Here is a 16,347-nt window from a genome sequence, read left to right as displayed (position 1 = left end):
CAATACAGTGACGGAAACGGTGACAGTGTTCGGTGGTGTGCCTATATCGGGTGCCTGAAATGTAGATGACCCACAAAAACGAGACCGTAACACGGTGTCTTTGTCAAGCAGCTGCTTATATGTAAGGAGCTTTTGAAGCGCATTACCTAAATAGAGTGAGAGCGCCATTCTATGACGACTCGCCAAGAACAATACAGTGACGGAAAAGGTGACAGTGTTCGGTGGTGTGCCTACATCGGGTACCTGAAATGTAAATGACCCACACAAACGCGACGATAACGCGGTGTCTTTGCCAAGCAGCTGATTATATGTAAGGAGCTTTTGAAGCGCATTACTTAAATAGAGTGAGAGCGCCATTCTATGACCACTCGCCATGAACAACAGTGACGCAAAAGGTGACAGTATTCTGTGGTTTGCCTACATCGGGTGCCTGAAATGTAAATGACCCACACAAACGCGACCATAGCACGGTGTCTTTGCCAAGCAGCTGGTTATGTGTAAGGAGCTTTTGAAGCGCATTACTTAAATAGAGTGAGAGCGCCATTCTATGACCTCTCGCCAAGAACCATACAGTGACGCAAAAGGTGACATTGTTCGGTGGTGTGCCTATATCGGGTGCCTGAAAGGTAGATGACCCGCACAAACGCGACCATAACACTGTCTTTGCCAAGCAGCTGCTTATATGTAAGGAGCTTTTGAAGCGCATTACTTAAATAGAGTGAGAGCGCCATTCTATGACCAGTCGCAAAGAACAATACAGTGACGGAAAAGGTGACAGTGCTCTGTGGTGTGCCTACATCGGGTGCCTGAAATGTAAATGACCCACACAAACGCGAACATAACACGGTGTCTTTGCCAAGCAGCTGCTTATATGTAAGGAGCTTTTGAAGCGCATTACTTAAATAGAGTGAGAGCACCATTCTATGACGACTCGCCAAGAACAATACAGTGACGGAAATGGTGACAGTGTTCGGTGGTGTGCCTACATCGGGTGCCTGAAATGTAGATGACCCGCACAAACGCGACAATAACACGGTGTCTTTGCCAAGCAGCTGCTTATATGTAAGGAGCTTTTGAAGCGCATTGCTTAAATAGAGTGAGAGCGCCATTCTATGACCACTCGCCAAGAACAATACAGTGACGGAAAAGGTGACAGTGTTCTGTGGTGTGCCTACATCGGGTGCCTGAAATGTAAATGACCCGCACAAACGCGACCATAACACGGTGTCTTTGCCAAGCAGCTGCTTTTATGTAAGGAGCTTTTGAAGCGCATTACTTAAATAGAGTGCAAGCGCCATTCTATGACGAATCGCCAAGAACAATACAGTGACGGAAACGGTGACAGTGTTCGGTGGTGTGCCTATATCGGGTGCCTGAAATGTAGATGACCCACAAAAACGAGACCATAACACGGTGTCTTTGTCAAGCAGCTGCTTATATGTAAAGAGCTTTTGAAGCGCATTACCTAAATAGAGTGAGAGCGCCATTCTATGACGACTCGCCAAGAACAATACAGTGACGGAAAAGGTGACAGTGTTCGGCGGCGTGCCTATATCGGGTGCCTGAAAGGTAGATGACCCGCACAAACGCGACTATAACACGGTGCCTTTGCCAAGCAGCTGCTTATATGTAAGGAGCTTTTGAAGCGCATTACTTAATTAAATAGAGTGAGAGCGCCATTCTATGACGACTCGCCAAGAACAATACAGTGACGGAAAAGGTGACAGTGTTCGGTGGTGTGCCTACATCGGGTGCCTGAAATGTAAATGACCCACACAAACGCGGCGATAACACGGTGTCTTTGCCAAGCAGCTGATTATATGTAAGGAGCTTTTGAAGCGCATTACTTAAATAGAGTGAGAGCGCCATTCTATGACCACTCGCCAAGAACAACAGTGACGCAAAAGGTGACAGTATTCTGTGGTTTGCCTACATCGGGTGCCTGAAATGTAAATGACCCACACAAACGCGACCATAGCACGGTGTCTTTGCCAAGCAGCTGGTTATGTGTAAGGAGCTTTTGAAGCGCATTACTTAAATAGAGTGAGAGCGCCATTCTATGACCTCTCGCCAAGAACCATACAGTGACGGAAAAGGTGACAGTGTTCAGTGGTGTGCCTATATTGGGTGCCTGAAAGGTAGATGACCCACACAAACGCGACCATAACACGCTCTCTTTGGCAAGCAGCTGGTTATGTGTAAGGAGCTTTTGAAGCGCATTACTTAAATAGAGTGAGAGCGCCATTCTATGACCACTCGCCAAGAACAATACACTGACGGAAAAGGTGACAGTGTTCGGTGGTGTGCCTACATCGGGTGCGTGAAATGTAGATGACCCGCCCAAACGCCACCATTACACGGTCTCTTTGCCAAGCAACTGCTTATATGTAAGGAGCTTTTGAAGCGCATTACTTAAATAGAATGAGAGCGCCATTCTATGACCACTCGCCAAGAACGATATAGTGACGGAAAAGGTGACAGTGTTCTGTGGAGTGCCTACATCGGGTGCCTGAAATGTAAATGACCGACACAAACGCGACCATAACACGGTGTCTTTGCCAAGCAGCTGCTTATATGTAAGGGGCTTTTGAAGGGCATTACTTGAATAGAGTGAGAGCGCCATTCTATGACCACTCGCCAAGAACAATACAGTGACGCAAAAGGTGACATTGTTCGGTGGTGTGCCTATATCGGGTGCCTGAAAGGTAGATGACCCGCACAAACGCGACCATAACACTGTCTTTGCCAAGCAGCTGCTTATATGTAAGGAGCTTTTGAAGCGCATTACTTTAACAGAGTGAGAGCGCCATTCTATGACCACTCGCCAAGAACAATACAGTGACGGAAAAGGTGACAGTGCTCTGTGGTGTGCCTACATCGGGTGCCTGAAATGTAAATGACCCACACAAACGCGAACATAACACGGTGTCTTTGCCAAGCAGCTGCTTATATGTAAGGGGCTTTTGAAGGGCATTACTTAAATAGAGTGAGAGCACCATTCTATGACGACTCGCAAAGAACAATACAGTGACGGAAATGGTGACAGTGTTCGGTGGTGTGCCTACATCGGGTGCCTGAAAGGTAGATGACCCGCACAAACGCGACCATAACACGGTGTCTTTGCCAAGCAGCTGCTTATATGTAAGGAGCTTTTGAAGCGCATTGCTTAAATAGAGTGAGAGCGCCATTCTATGACCACTCGCCAAGAACAATACAGTGACGGAAAAGGTGACAGTGTTCTGTGGTGTGCCTACATCGGGTGCCTGAAATGTAAATGACCCGCACAAACGCGACCATAACACGGTGTCTTTGCCAAGCAGCTGCTTTTATGTAAGGAGCTTTTGAAGCGCATTACTTAAATAGAGTGCAAGCGCCATTCTATGACGAATCGCCAAGAACAATACAGTGACGGAAACGGTGACAGTGTTCGGTGGTGTGCCTATATCGGGTGCCTGAAATGTAGATGACCCGCACAAACGCCACCATAACACGGTCTCTTTGCCAAGCAACTGCTTATATGTAAGGAGCTTTTGAAGCGCATTACTTAAATAGAATGAGAGCGCCATTCTATGACCACTCGCCAAGAACAATATAGTGACGGAAAAGGTGACAGTGTTCTGTGGAGTGCCTACATCGGGTGCCTGAAATGTAAATGACCGACACAAGCGCGACCATAACACGGTGTCTTTGCCAAGCAGCTGCTTATATGTAAGGGGCTTTTGAAGGGCATTACTTAAATAGAGTGAGAGCGCCATTCTATGACCACTCGCCAAGAACAATACAGTGACGCAAAAGGTGACATTGTTCGGTGGTGTGCCTATATCGGGTGCCTGAAAGGTAGATGACCCGCACAAACGCGACCATAACACTGTCTTTGCCAAGCAGCTGCTTATATGTAAGGAGCTTTTGAAGCGCATTACTTAAATAGAGTGAGAGCGCCATTCTATGACCACTCGCCAAGAACAATACAGTGACGGAAAAGGTGACAGTGCTCTGTGGTGTGCCTACATCGGGTGCCTGAAATGTAAATGACCCACACAAACGCGAACATAACACGGTGTATTTGCCAAGCAGCTGCTTATATGTAAGGAGCTTTTGAAGCGCATTACTTAAATAGAGTGAGAGCACCATTCTATGACGACTCGCCAAGAACAATACAGTGACGGAAATGGTGACAGTGTTCGGATGTGCCTACATCGGGTGCCTGAAATGTAGATGACCCGCACAAACGCGACCATAACACGGTGTCTTTGCCAAGCAGCTGCTTATATGTAAGGAGCTTTTGAAGCGCATTGCTTAAATAGAGTGAGAGCGCCATTCTATGACCACTCGCCAAGAACAATACAGTGACGGAAAAGGTGACAGTGTTCTGTGGTGTGCCTACATCGGGTGCCTGAAATGTAAATGACCCCCACAAACGCGACCATAACACGGTGTCTTTGCCAAGCAGCTGCTTTTATGTAAGAAACTTTTGAAGCGCATTACTTAAATAGAGTGCAAGCGCCATTCTATGACGAATCGCCAAGAACAATACAGTGACGGAAACGGTGACAGTGTTCGGTGGTGTGCCTATATCGGGTGCATGAAATGTAGATGACCCACAAAAACGAGACCATAACACGGTGTCTTTGTCAAGCAGCTGCTTATATGTAAGGAGCTTTTGAAGCGCATTACCTAAATAGAGTGAGAGCGCCATTCTATGACGACTCGCCAAGAACAATACAGTGACGGAAAAGGTGACAGTGTTCGGCGGTGTGCCTATATCGGGTGCCTGAAAGGTAGATGACCCGCACAAACGCGACTATAACACGGTGCCTTTGCCAAGCAGCTGCTTATATGTAAAGAGCTTTTGAAGCGCATTACTTAATTATATAGAGTGAGAGCGCCATTCTATGACGACTCGCCAAGAACAATACAGTGACGGAAAAGGTGACAGTGTTCGGTGGTGTGCCTACATCGGGTGCCTGAAATGTAAATGACCCACACAAACGCGACGATAACACGGTGTCTTTGCCAAGCAGCTGATTATATGTAAGGAGCTTTTGAAGCGCATTACTTAAATAGAGTGAGAGCGCCATTCTATGACCACTCGCCAAGAACAACAGTGACGCAAAAGGTGACAGTATTCTGTGGTTTGCCTACATCGGGTGCCTGAAATGTAAATGACCCACACAAACGCGACCATAGCACGGTGTCTTTGCCAAGCAGCTGGTTATGTGTAAGGAGCTTTTGAAGCGCATTACTTAAATAGAGTGAGAGCGCCATTCTATGACCTCTCGCCAAGAACCATACAGTGACGGAAAAGGTGACAGTGTTCAGTGGTGTGCCTATATTGGGTGCGTGAAAGGTAGATGACCCACACAAACGCGACCATAACACGCTCTCTTTGGCAAGCAGCTGGTTATGTGTAAGGAGCTTTTGAAGCGCATTACTTAAATAGAGTGAGAGCGCCATTCTATGACCACTCGCCAAGAACAATACACTGACGGAAAAGGTGACAGTGTTCGGTGGTGTGCCTACATCGGGTGCCTGAAATGTAGATGACCCGCACAAACGCCACCATAACACGGTCTCTTTGCCAAGCAACTGCTTATATGTAAGGAGCTTTTGAAGCGCATTACTTAAATAGAATGAGAGCGCCATTCTATGACCACTCGCCAAGAACAATATAGTGACGGAAAAGGTGACAGTGTTCTGTGGAGTGCCTACATCGGGTGCCTGAAATGTAAATGACCGACACAAACGCGACCATAACACGGTGTCTTTGCCAAGCAGCTGCTTATATGTAAGGGGCTTTTGAAGGGCATTACTTAAATAGAGTGAGAGCGCCATTCTATGACCACTCGCCAAGAACAATACAGTGACGCAAAAGGTGACATTGTTCGGTGGTGTGCCTATATCGGGTGCCTGAAAGGTAGATGACCCGCACAAACGCGACCATAACACTGTCTTTGCCAAGCAGCTGCTTATATGTAAGGAGCTTTTGAAGCGCATTACTTAAACAGAGTGAGAGCGCCATTCTATGACCACTCGCCAAGAACAATACAGTGACGGAAAAGGTGACAGTGCTCTGTGGTGTGCCTACATCGGGTACCTGAAATGTAAATGACCCACACAAACGCGAACATAACACGGTGTCTTTGCCAAGCAGCTGCTTATATGTAAGGAGCTTTTGAAGCGCATTGCTTAAATAGAGTGAGAGCACCATTCTATGACGACTCGCAAAGAACAATACAGTGACGGAAATGGTGACAGTGTTCGGTGGTGTGCCTACATCGGGTGCCTGAAATGTAGATGACCCGCACAAACGCGACCATAACACGGTGTCTTTGCCAAGCAGCTGCTTATATGTAAGGAGCTTTTGAAGCGCATTGCTTAAATAGAGTGAGAGCGCCATTCTATGACCACTCGCCAAGAACAATACAGTGACGGAAAAGGTGACAGTGTTCTGTGGTGTGCCTACATCGGGTGCCTGAAATGTAAATGACCCGCACAAACGCGACCATAACACGGTGTCTTTGCCAAGCAGCTGCTTTTATGTAAGGAGCTTTTGAAGCGCATTACTTAAATAGAGTGCAAGCGCCATTCTATGACGAATCGCCAAGAAAAATACAGTGACGGAAACGGTGACAGTGTTCGGTGGTGTGCCTATATCGGGTGCCTGAAATGTAGATGACCCACAAAAACGAGACCATAACACGGTCTCTTTGCCAAGCAGCTGGTTATGTGTCAGGAGCTTTTGAAGCGCATTACTGAAATAGAGTGAGAGCGCCATTGTATGACCTCTCGCCAAGAACAATACAGTGACGGAAAAGGTGACAGTGTTCAGTGGTGTGCCTATATTGGGTGCCTGAAAGGTAGATGACCCACACAAACGCGACCATAACACGGTCTCTTTGGCAAGCAGCTGGTTATGTGTAAGGAGATTTTGAAGTGCATTACTTAAATAAAGTGAGAGCGCCATTCTATGACCACTCGCCAAGAACAATACAGTGACGGAAAATGTGACATTGTTCGGTGGTGTGCCTATATCGGGTGCCAGAAATGTAGATTACCCACACAAACGCGACCAAAACACTGTCTTTGACAATCAGCTGCTTATATGTAAGGAGCTTTTGAAGCGCATTACTTAAATAGAGTGAGAGCGCCATTCTATGACCACTCGCCAAGAACAATACAGTGACGGAAAAGGTGACAGCGTTCGGTGGTGTGCCTACATCGGGTGCCTGAAATGTAGATGACCCACACAAACCCGACCATAACACGGTGTCTGCCAAGCAGCTGCTTATATGTAAGGAGCTTTTGAAGCGCATTACTTAAATAGAGTGAGAGCGCCATTCTATGACCACTCGCCAAGAACAACAGTGACACAAAAGGTGACAGTATTCTGTGGTTTGCCTACATCGGGTGCCTGAAATGTAAATGACCCACACAAACGCGACCATAGCACGGTGTCTTTGCCAAGCAGCTGGTTATGTGTAAGGAGCTTTTGAAGCGCATTACTTAAATAGAGTGAGAGCGCCATTCTATGACCTCTCGCCAAGAACAATACAGTGACGGAAAAGGTGACAGTGTTCAGTGGTGTGCCTATATTGGGTGCCTGAAAGGTAGATGACCCACACAAGCGCGACCATAACACGGTGTCTTTGGCAAGCAGCTGCTTATATGTAAGGAGCTTTTGAAGCGCATTACTTAAATAAAGTGAGAGCGCCATTCTATGACGAATCGCCAAGAACAATACAGTGACGGAAAAGGTGACAGTGTTCGGCGGTGTGCCTATATCGGGTGCCTGAAAAGTAGATGACCCGCACAAACGCGACCATAACACGGTGCCTTTGCCAAGCAGCTGCTTATATGTAAGGAGCTTTTGAAGCGCTTTACTTATTAAATAGAGTGAGAGCGCCATTCTATGACGACTCGCCAAGAACAATACAGTGACGGAAAAGGTGACAGTGTTCGGTGGTGTGCCTACATCGGGTGCCTGAAATGTAAATGACCCACACAAACGCGACGATAACACGGTGTCTTTGCCAAGCAGCTGATTATATGTAAGGAGCTTTTGAAGCGCATTACTTAAATAGAGTGAGAGCGCCAGTCTAGGACCACTCGCCAAGAACAATACAGTGACGGAAAAGGTGACAGTGTTCAGTAGTGTGCCTACATCGGGTGCCTGAAATGTAAATGACCCACACAAACGCGACCATAACACGGTCTCTTTGCCAAGCAGCTGCTTATATGTAAGGAGCTTTTGAAGCGCATTACTTAAATAGAGTGAGAGCGCCATTCTATGACCACTCGCCAAGAAGAATACAGTGACGCAAAAGGTGACAGTATTCTGTGGTTTGCCTACAACGGGTGCCTGAAATGTAAATGACCCACACAAACGCGACCATAGCATGGTGTCTTTGCCAAGCATCTGGTTATGTGTAAGGAGCTTTTGAAGCGCATTACTTAAATAGAGTGAGAGCGCCATTCTATGACGACTCGCCAAGAACAATACAGTGACGGAAAAGGTGACAGTGTTCGGTGGTGTGCCTATATCGGGTGCCTGAAATGTAGATGACCCGCACAAACGCGACCATAACACGGTGTCTTTGCCAAGCAGCTGCTTATATGTAAGGAGCTTTTGAAGCGCATTACTTAAATAGAGTGAGAGCGCCATTCTATGACCTCTCGCCAAGAACAATACAGTGACGGAAAAGGTGACAGTGTTCGGTGGTGTGCCTATATTGGGTGCCTGAAAGGTAGATGACCCACACAAACGCGACCATAACACGGTGTCTTTGTCAAGCAGCTGCTTATATGTAAGGAGCTTTTGAAGCGCATTACTTAAATGAAGTGAGAGCGCCATTCTATGACGACTCGCCAAGAACAATACAGTGACGGAAAAGGTGACAGTGTTCGGCGGTGTGCCTATATCGGGTGCCTGAAAAGTAGATGACCCGCACAAACGCGACCATAACACGGTGCCTTTGCCAAGCAGCTGCTTATATGTAAGGAGCTTTTGAAGCGCTTTACTTATTAAATAGAGTGAGAGCGCCATTCTATGACGACTCGCCAAGAACAATACAGTGACGGAAAAGGTGACAGTGTTCGGTGGTGTGCCTACATCGGGTGCCTGAAATGTAAATGACCCACACAAACGCGACGATAACACGGTGTCTTTGCCAAGCAGCTGATTATATGTAAGGAGCTTTTGAAGCGCATTACTTAAATAGAGTGAGAGCGCCAGTCTAGGACCACTCGCCAAGAACAATACAGTGACGAAAAAGGTGACAGTGTTCAGTAGTGTGCCTACATCGGGTGCCTGAAATGTAAATGACCCACACAAACGCGACCATAACACGGTCTCTTTGCCAAGCAGCTGCTTATATGTAAGGAGCTTTTGAAGCGCATTACTTAAATAGAGTGAGAGCGCCATTCTATGACCACTCGCCAAGAACAATACAGTGACGCAAAAGGTGACAGTATTCTGTGGTTTGCCTACAACGGGTGCCTGAAATGTAAATGACCCACACAAACGCGACCATAGCACGGTGTCTTTGCCAAGCAGCTGCTTATATGTAAGGAGCTTTTGAAGCGCATTACTTAATTAAATAGAGTGAGAGCGCCATTCTATGACCACTCGCCAAGAACAATACAGTGACGGAAAAGGTGACAGTGTTCGGTGGTGTGCCTACATCGGGTGCCTGAAAGGTAGATGACCCGCACAAACGCGACCATAACACGGTGTCTTTGCCAAGCAGCTGCTTATATGTAAGGAGCTTTGGAAGCGCACCACTTAAATAGAGTGAGGGCGCCATTCTATGACGACTCGCCAAGAACAATACAGTGACGGAAAAGGTGACAGCGTTCCGTGGTGTGCCTACATCGGGTGCCTGAAATGTAGATGACCCACAGAAACGCGACCATAACACGGTGTCTTTGCCAAGCAGCTGGTTATGTGTAAGGAGCTTTTGAAGCGCATTACTTAAAGGGACACTGAGGAGAAATTGAAGTTGGCTTGTATCGACAGAATACCAGCTCCTGATTACAAAAACGCCACTCATGCTGAGAACAAAGCTCTTGTAACGTAGAAAAGAGCAAGAACCAAATACAGGTATCGCCGCCACAGGCCAAACTCGCAAGTACAAGCGTGATGAGATCATAGAACAAAACAGTGTTGCCAGAACGAATGGTTCTAGCAACACCAGGAACCGAGAAATCATGCATCACTGAGGCGCAGCCAATGCATGCGCAAATCTCCTTGACGTCGCCATATGGCGCCACGTGCCCGGCTGCTACGCGCGCTCCTGAAGCATCGGGACAAATCAGCGCCTGTTTTCCGGCGGTAGGCGGGCTCCCGGTATTCCGCTAGCGGTAACAAGGTACACGGTCTGCTAAAGGTGTCTATTTGCGAGAACTTCGGTGACGACTTCGAGATCGAGATCCATCGTAACGCTGGCAAAACGCCAGTGCAAACGTAATCGAAGCGACTGTAGCGACGGCCGCAATAGCCGAGAGATGCCTTCAACGTGCGGCCGGCGGTAGCTTTCTTTTCGGCTGCTGCTAGGCCGCACTGCTGGCAGCCAGAAATCACGGAGTCTGCGTTACGTCATGTGCACGTCATGTTTCACGTCTCTTAGTCCTCTGTCGTCATAGACGAATCCCAAGTTTGAATCAGAGCGGCGTGGAAAACTTTTTCAACTTCGAATCCAAATTTCTTAGAAATAAATGCATCTTTCGCTGCCGGCCAAGTGGCAACAAAGCTATGACATGCCGAACTATCGGATTTTACTATAAAAAAATATTAATAGCGCTCTCCTCAGTGTCCCTTTAAATAGAGTGAGAGCGCCATTCTATGACCATTCGCCAAGAACAATACAATGAAGGAAAAGAGGACAGTTTTCGGTGGTGTGCCTATATCGGGTGCCTGAAATGTAGACGACCCGAACAAACGCGACCATAACACGGTGTCTTTGCCAAGCAGCTGCTTATATGTAAGGAGCTTTTGAAGAGCATTACTTAATTAAATAGAGTGAGAGCGCCATTCTATGACCACTCGCCAAGAACAATACAGTGACGGAAAAGGTGACAGTGTTCGGTGGTGTGCCTACATCGGGTGTCTGGAAGGTAGATCACCCGCACAAACGCGACCATAACACGGTGTCTTTGCCAAGCAGCTGCTTATATGTAAGGAGCTTTGGAAGCGCATTACTTAATTAAATAGAGTGAGAGCGCCATTCTATGACGACTCGCCAAGAACAATACAGTGACGGAAAAGGTGACAGTGTTCGGTGGTGTGCCTATATCGGGTGCCTGAAATGTAGATAACCCGCACAAGCGTGGCCATAACACGGTCTCTTTGCCAAGCAGCTGCTTATATGTAAGGAGCTTTTGAAGCGTATTACTTAAATAGAGTGGGAGCGCCATTCTATGACGACTCGCCAAGAACAATACAGTGACGGAAAAGGTGACAGTGTTCGGCGGTGTGCCTATATCGGGTGCCTGAAAGGTAGATGACCCGCACAAACGCGACCATAACACGGTGCCTTTGCCAAGCAGCTGCTTATATGTAAGGAGCTTTTGAAGCGCATTACTTAATTAAATAGAGTGAGAGCGCCATTCTATGACGACTCGCCAAGAACAACAGTGACACAAAAGGTGACAGTATTCTGTGGTTTGCCTACATCGGGTGCCTGAAATGTAAATGACCCACACAAACGCGACCATAGCACGGTGTCCTTGCCAAGCAGCTGGTTATGTGTAAGGAGCTTTTGAAGCGCATTACTTAAATAGAGTGAGAGCGCCATTCTATGACCTCTCGCCAAGAACAATACAGTGACGGAAAAGGTGACAGTGTTCAGTGGTGTGCCTATATTGGGTGCCTGAAAGGTAGATGACCCACACAAGCGCGACCATAACACGGTGTCTTTGTCAAGCAGCTGCTTATATGTAAGGAGCTTTTGAAGCGCATTACTTAAATAAAGTGAGAGCGCCATTCTATGACCACTCGCCAAGAACAATACAGTGACGGAAAAGGTGACAGCGTTCGGTGGTGTGCCTACATCGGGTGCCTGAAATGTAGATGACCCACACAAACCCGACCATAACACGTTGTCTGCCAAGCAGCTGCTTATATGTAAGGAGCTTTTGAAGCGCATTACTTAAATAGAGTGAGAGCGCCATTCTATGACCACTCGCCAAGAACAACAGTGACACAAAAGGTGACAGTATTCTGTGGTTTGCCTACATCGGGTGCCTGAAATGTAAATGACCCACACAAACGCGACCATAGCACGGTGTCTTTGCCAAGCAGCTGGTTATGTGTAAGGAGCTTTTGAAGCGCATTACTTAAATAGAGTGAGAGCGCCATTCTATGACCTCTCGCCAAGAACAATACAGTGACGGAAAAGGTGACAGTGTTCAGTGGTGTGCCTATATTGGGTGCCTGAAAGGTAGATGACCCACACAAGCGCGACCATAACACGGTGTCTTTGTCAAGCAGCTGCTTATATGTAAGGAGCTTTTGAAGCGCATTACTTAAATAAAGTGAGAGCGCCATTCTATGACGAATCGCCAAGAACAATACAGTGACGGAAAAGGTGACAGTGTTCGGCGGTGTGCCTATATCGGGTGCCTGAAAAGTAGATGACCCGCACAAACGCGACCATAACACGGTGCCTTTGCCAAGCAGCTGCTTATATGTAAGGAGCTTTTGAAGCGCTTTACTTATTAAATAGAGTGAGAGCGCCATTCTATGACGACTCGCCAAGAACAATACAGTGACGGAAAAGGTGACAGTGTTCGGTGGTGTGCCTACATCGGGTGCCTGATATGTAAATGACCCACACAAACGCGACGATAACACGGTGTCTTTGCCAAGCAGCTGATTATATGTAAGGAGCTTTTGAAGCGCATTACTTAAATAGAGTGAGAGCGCCAGTCTAGGACCACTCGCCAAGAACAATACAGTGACGGAAAAGGTGACAGTGTTCAGTAGTGTGCCTACATCGGGTGCCTGAAATGTAAATGACCCACACAAACGCGACCATAACACGGTCTCTTTGCCAAGCAGCTGCTTATATGTAAGGAGCTTTTGAAGCGCATTACTTAAATAGAGTGAGAGCGCCATTCTATGACCACTCGCCAAGAAGAATACAGTGACGCAAAAGGTGACAGTATTCTGTGGTTTGCCTACAACGGGTGCCTGAAATGTAAATGACCCACACAAACGCGACCATAGCACGGTGTCTTTGCCAAGCATCTGGTTATGTGTAAGGAGCTTTTGAAGCGCATTACTTAAATAGAGTGAGAGCGCCATTCTATGACGACTCGCCAAGAACAATACAGTGACGGAAAAGGTGACAGTGTTCGGTGGTGTGCCTATATCGGGTGCCTGAAATGTAGATGACCCGCACAAACGCGACCATAACACGGTGTCTTTGCCAAGCAGCTGCTTATATGTAAGGAGCTTTTGAAGCGCATTACTTAAATAGAGTGAGAGCGCCATTCTATGACCTCTCGCCAAGAACAATACAGTGACGGAAAAGGTGACAGTGTTCGGTGGTGTGCCTATATTGGGTGCCTGAAAGGTAGATGACCCACACAAACGCGACCATAACACGGTGTCTTTGTCAAGCAGCTGCTTATATGTAAGGAGCTTTTGAAGCGCATTACTTAAATGAAGTGAGAGCGCCATTCTATGACGACTCGCCAAGAACAATACAGTGACGGAAAAGGTGACAGTGTTCGGCGGTGTGCCTATATCGGGTGCCTGAAAAGTAGATGACCCGCACAAACGCGACCATAACACGGTGCCTTTGCCAAGCAGCTGCTTATATGTAAGGAGCTTTTGAAGCGCTTTACTTATTAAATAGAGTGAGAGCGCCATTCTATGACGACTCGCCAAGAACAATACAGTGACGGAAAAGGTGACAGTGTTCGGTGGTGTGCCTACATCGGGTGCCTGAAATGTAAATGACCCACACAAACGCGACGATAACACGGTGTCTTTGCCAAGCAGCTGATTATATGTAAGGAGCTTTTGAAGCGCATTACTTAAATAGAGTGAGAGCGCCAGTCTAGGACCACTCGCCAAGAACAATACAGTGACGGAAAAGGTGACAGTGTTCAGTAGTGTGCCTACATCGGGTGCCTGAAATGTAAATGACCCACACAAACGCGACCATAACACGGTCTCTTTGCCAAGCAGCTGCTTATATGTAAGGAGCTTTTGAAGCGCATTACTTAAAAAGAGTGAGAGCGCCATTCTATGACCACTCGCCAAGAACAATACAGTGACGCAAAAGGTGACAGTATTCTGTTGTTTGCCTACAACGGGTGCCTGAAATGTAAATGACCCACACAAACGCGACCATAGCACGGTGTCTTTGCCAAGCAGCTGCTTATATGTAAGGAGCTTTTGAAGCGCATTACTTAATTAAATAGAGTGAGAGCGCCATTCTATGACCACTCGCCAAGAACAATACAGTGACGGAAAAGGTGACAGTGTTCGGTGGTGTGCCTACATCGGGTGCCTGAAAGGTAGATGACCCGCACAAACGCGACCATAACACGGTGTCTTTGCCAAGCAGCTGCTTATATGTAAGGAGCTTTGGAAGCGCACCACTTAAATAGAGTGAGGGCGCCATTCTATGACGACTCGCCAAGAACAATACAGTGACGGAAAAGGTGACAGCGTTCCGTGGTGTGCCTACATCGGGTGCCTGAAATGTAGATGACCCACAGAAACGCGACCATAACACGGTGTCTTTGCCAAGCAGCTGGTTATGTGTAAGGAGCTTTTGAAGCGCATTACTTAAAGGGACACTGAGGAGAAATTGAAGTTGCTTGTATCGACAGAATACCAGCTCCTGATTACAAAAACGCCACTCATGCTGAGAACAAAGCTCTTGTAACGTAGAAAAGAGCAAGAACCAAATACAGGTATCGCCGCCACAGGCCAAACTCGCAAGTACAAGCGTGATGAGATCATAGAACAAAACAGTGTTGCCAGAACGAATGGTTCTAGCAACACCAGGAACCGAGAAATCATGCATCACTGAGGCGCAGCCAATGCATGCGCAAATCTCCTTGACGTCGCCATATGGCGCCACGTGCCCGGCTGCTACGCGCGCTCCTGAAGCATCGGGACAAATCAGCGCCTGTTTTCCGGCGGTAGGCGGGCTCCCGGTATTCCGCTAGCGGTAACAAGGTACACGGTCTGCTAAAGGTGTCTATTTGCGAGAACTTCGGTGACGACTTCGAGATCGAGATCCATCGTAACGCTGGCAAAACGCCAGTGCAAACGTAATCGAAGCGACTGTAGCGACGGCCGCAATAGCCGAGAGATGCCTTCAACGTGCGGCCGGCGGTAGCTTTCTTTTCGGCTGCTGCTAGGCCGCACTGCTGGCAGCCAGAAATCACGGAGTCTGCGTTACGTCATGTGCACGTCATGTTTCACGTCTCTTAGTCCTCTGTCGTCATAGACGAATCCCAAGTTTGAATCAGAGCGGCGTGGAAAACTTTTTCAACTTCGAATCCAAATTTCTTAGAAATAAATGCATCTTTCGCTGCCGGCCAAGTGGCAACAAAGCTATGACATGCCGAACTATCGGATTTTACTATAAAAAAATATTAATAGCGCTCTCCTCAGTGTCCCTTTAAATAGAGTGAGAGCGCCATTCTATGACCATTCGCCAAGAACAATACAATGAAGGAAAAGAGGACAGTTTTCGGTGGTGTGCCTATATCGGGTGCCTGAAATGTAGACGACCCGAACAAACGCGACCATAACACGGTGTCTTTGCCAAGCAGCTGCTTATATGTAAGGAGCTTTTGAAGAGCATTACTTAATTAAATAGAGTGAGAGCGCCATTCTATGACCACTCGCCAAGAACAATACAGTGACGGAAAAGGTGACAGTGTTCGGTGGTGTGCCTACATCGGGTGTCTGGAAGGTAGATCACCCGCACAAACGCGACCATAACACGGTGTCTTTGCCAAGCAGCTGCTTATATGTAAGGAGCTTTGGAAGCGCATTACTTAATTAAATAGAGTGAGAGCGCCATTCTATGACGACTCGCCAAGAACAATACAGTGACGGAAAAGGTGACAGTGTTCGGTGGTGTGCCTATATCGGGTGCCTGAAATGTAGATAACCCGCACAAGCGTGGCCATAACACGGTCTCTTTGCCAAGCAGCTGCTTATATGTAAGGAGCTTTTGAAGCGTATTACTTAAATAGAGTGGGAGCGCCATTCTATGACGACTCGCCAAGAACAATACAGTGACGGAAAAGGTGACAGTGTTCGGCGGTGTGCCTATATCGGGTGCCTGAAAGGTAGATGACCCGCACAAACGCGAC

Source organism: Amblyomma mixtum, chromosome 1 (assembly GCF_055824585.1).
Source record: "Amblyomma mixtum isolate Tamu chromosome 1, ASM5582458v1, whole genome shotgun sequence".
NCBI classification, from domain to species: domain Eukaryota; kingdom Metazoa; phylum Arthropoda; class Arachnida; order Ixodida; family Ixodidae; genus Amblyomma; species Amblyomma mixtum.
Note: the sequence above shows the minus strand (reverse complement) of the source record.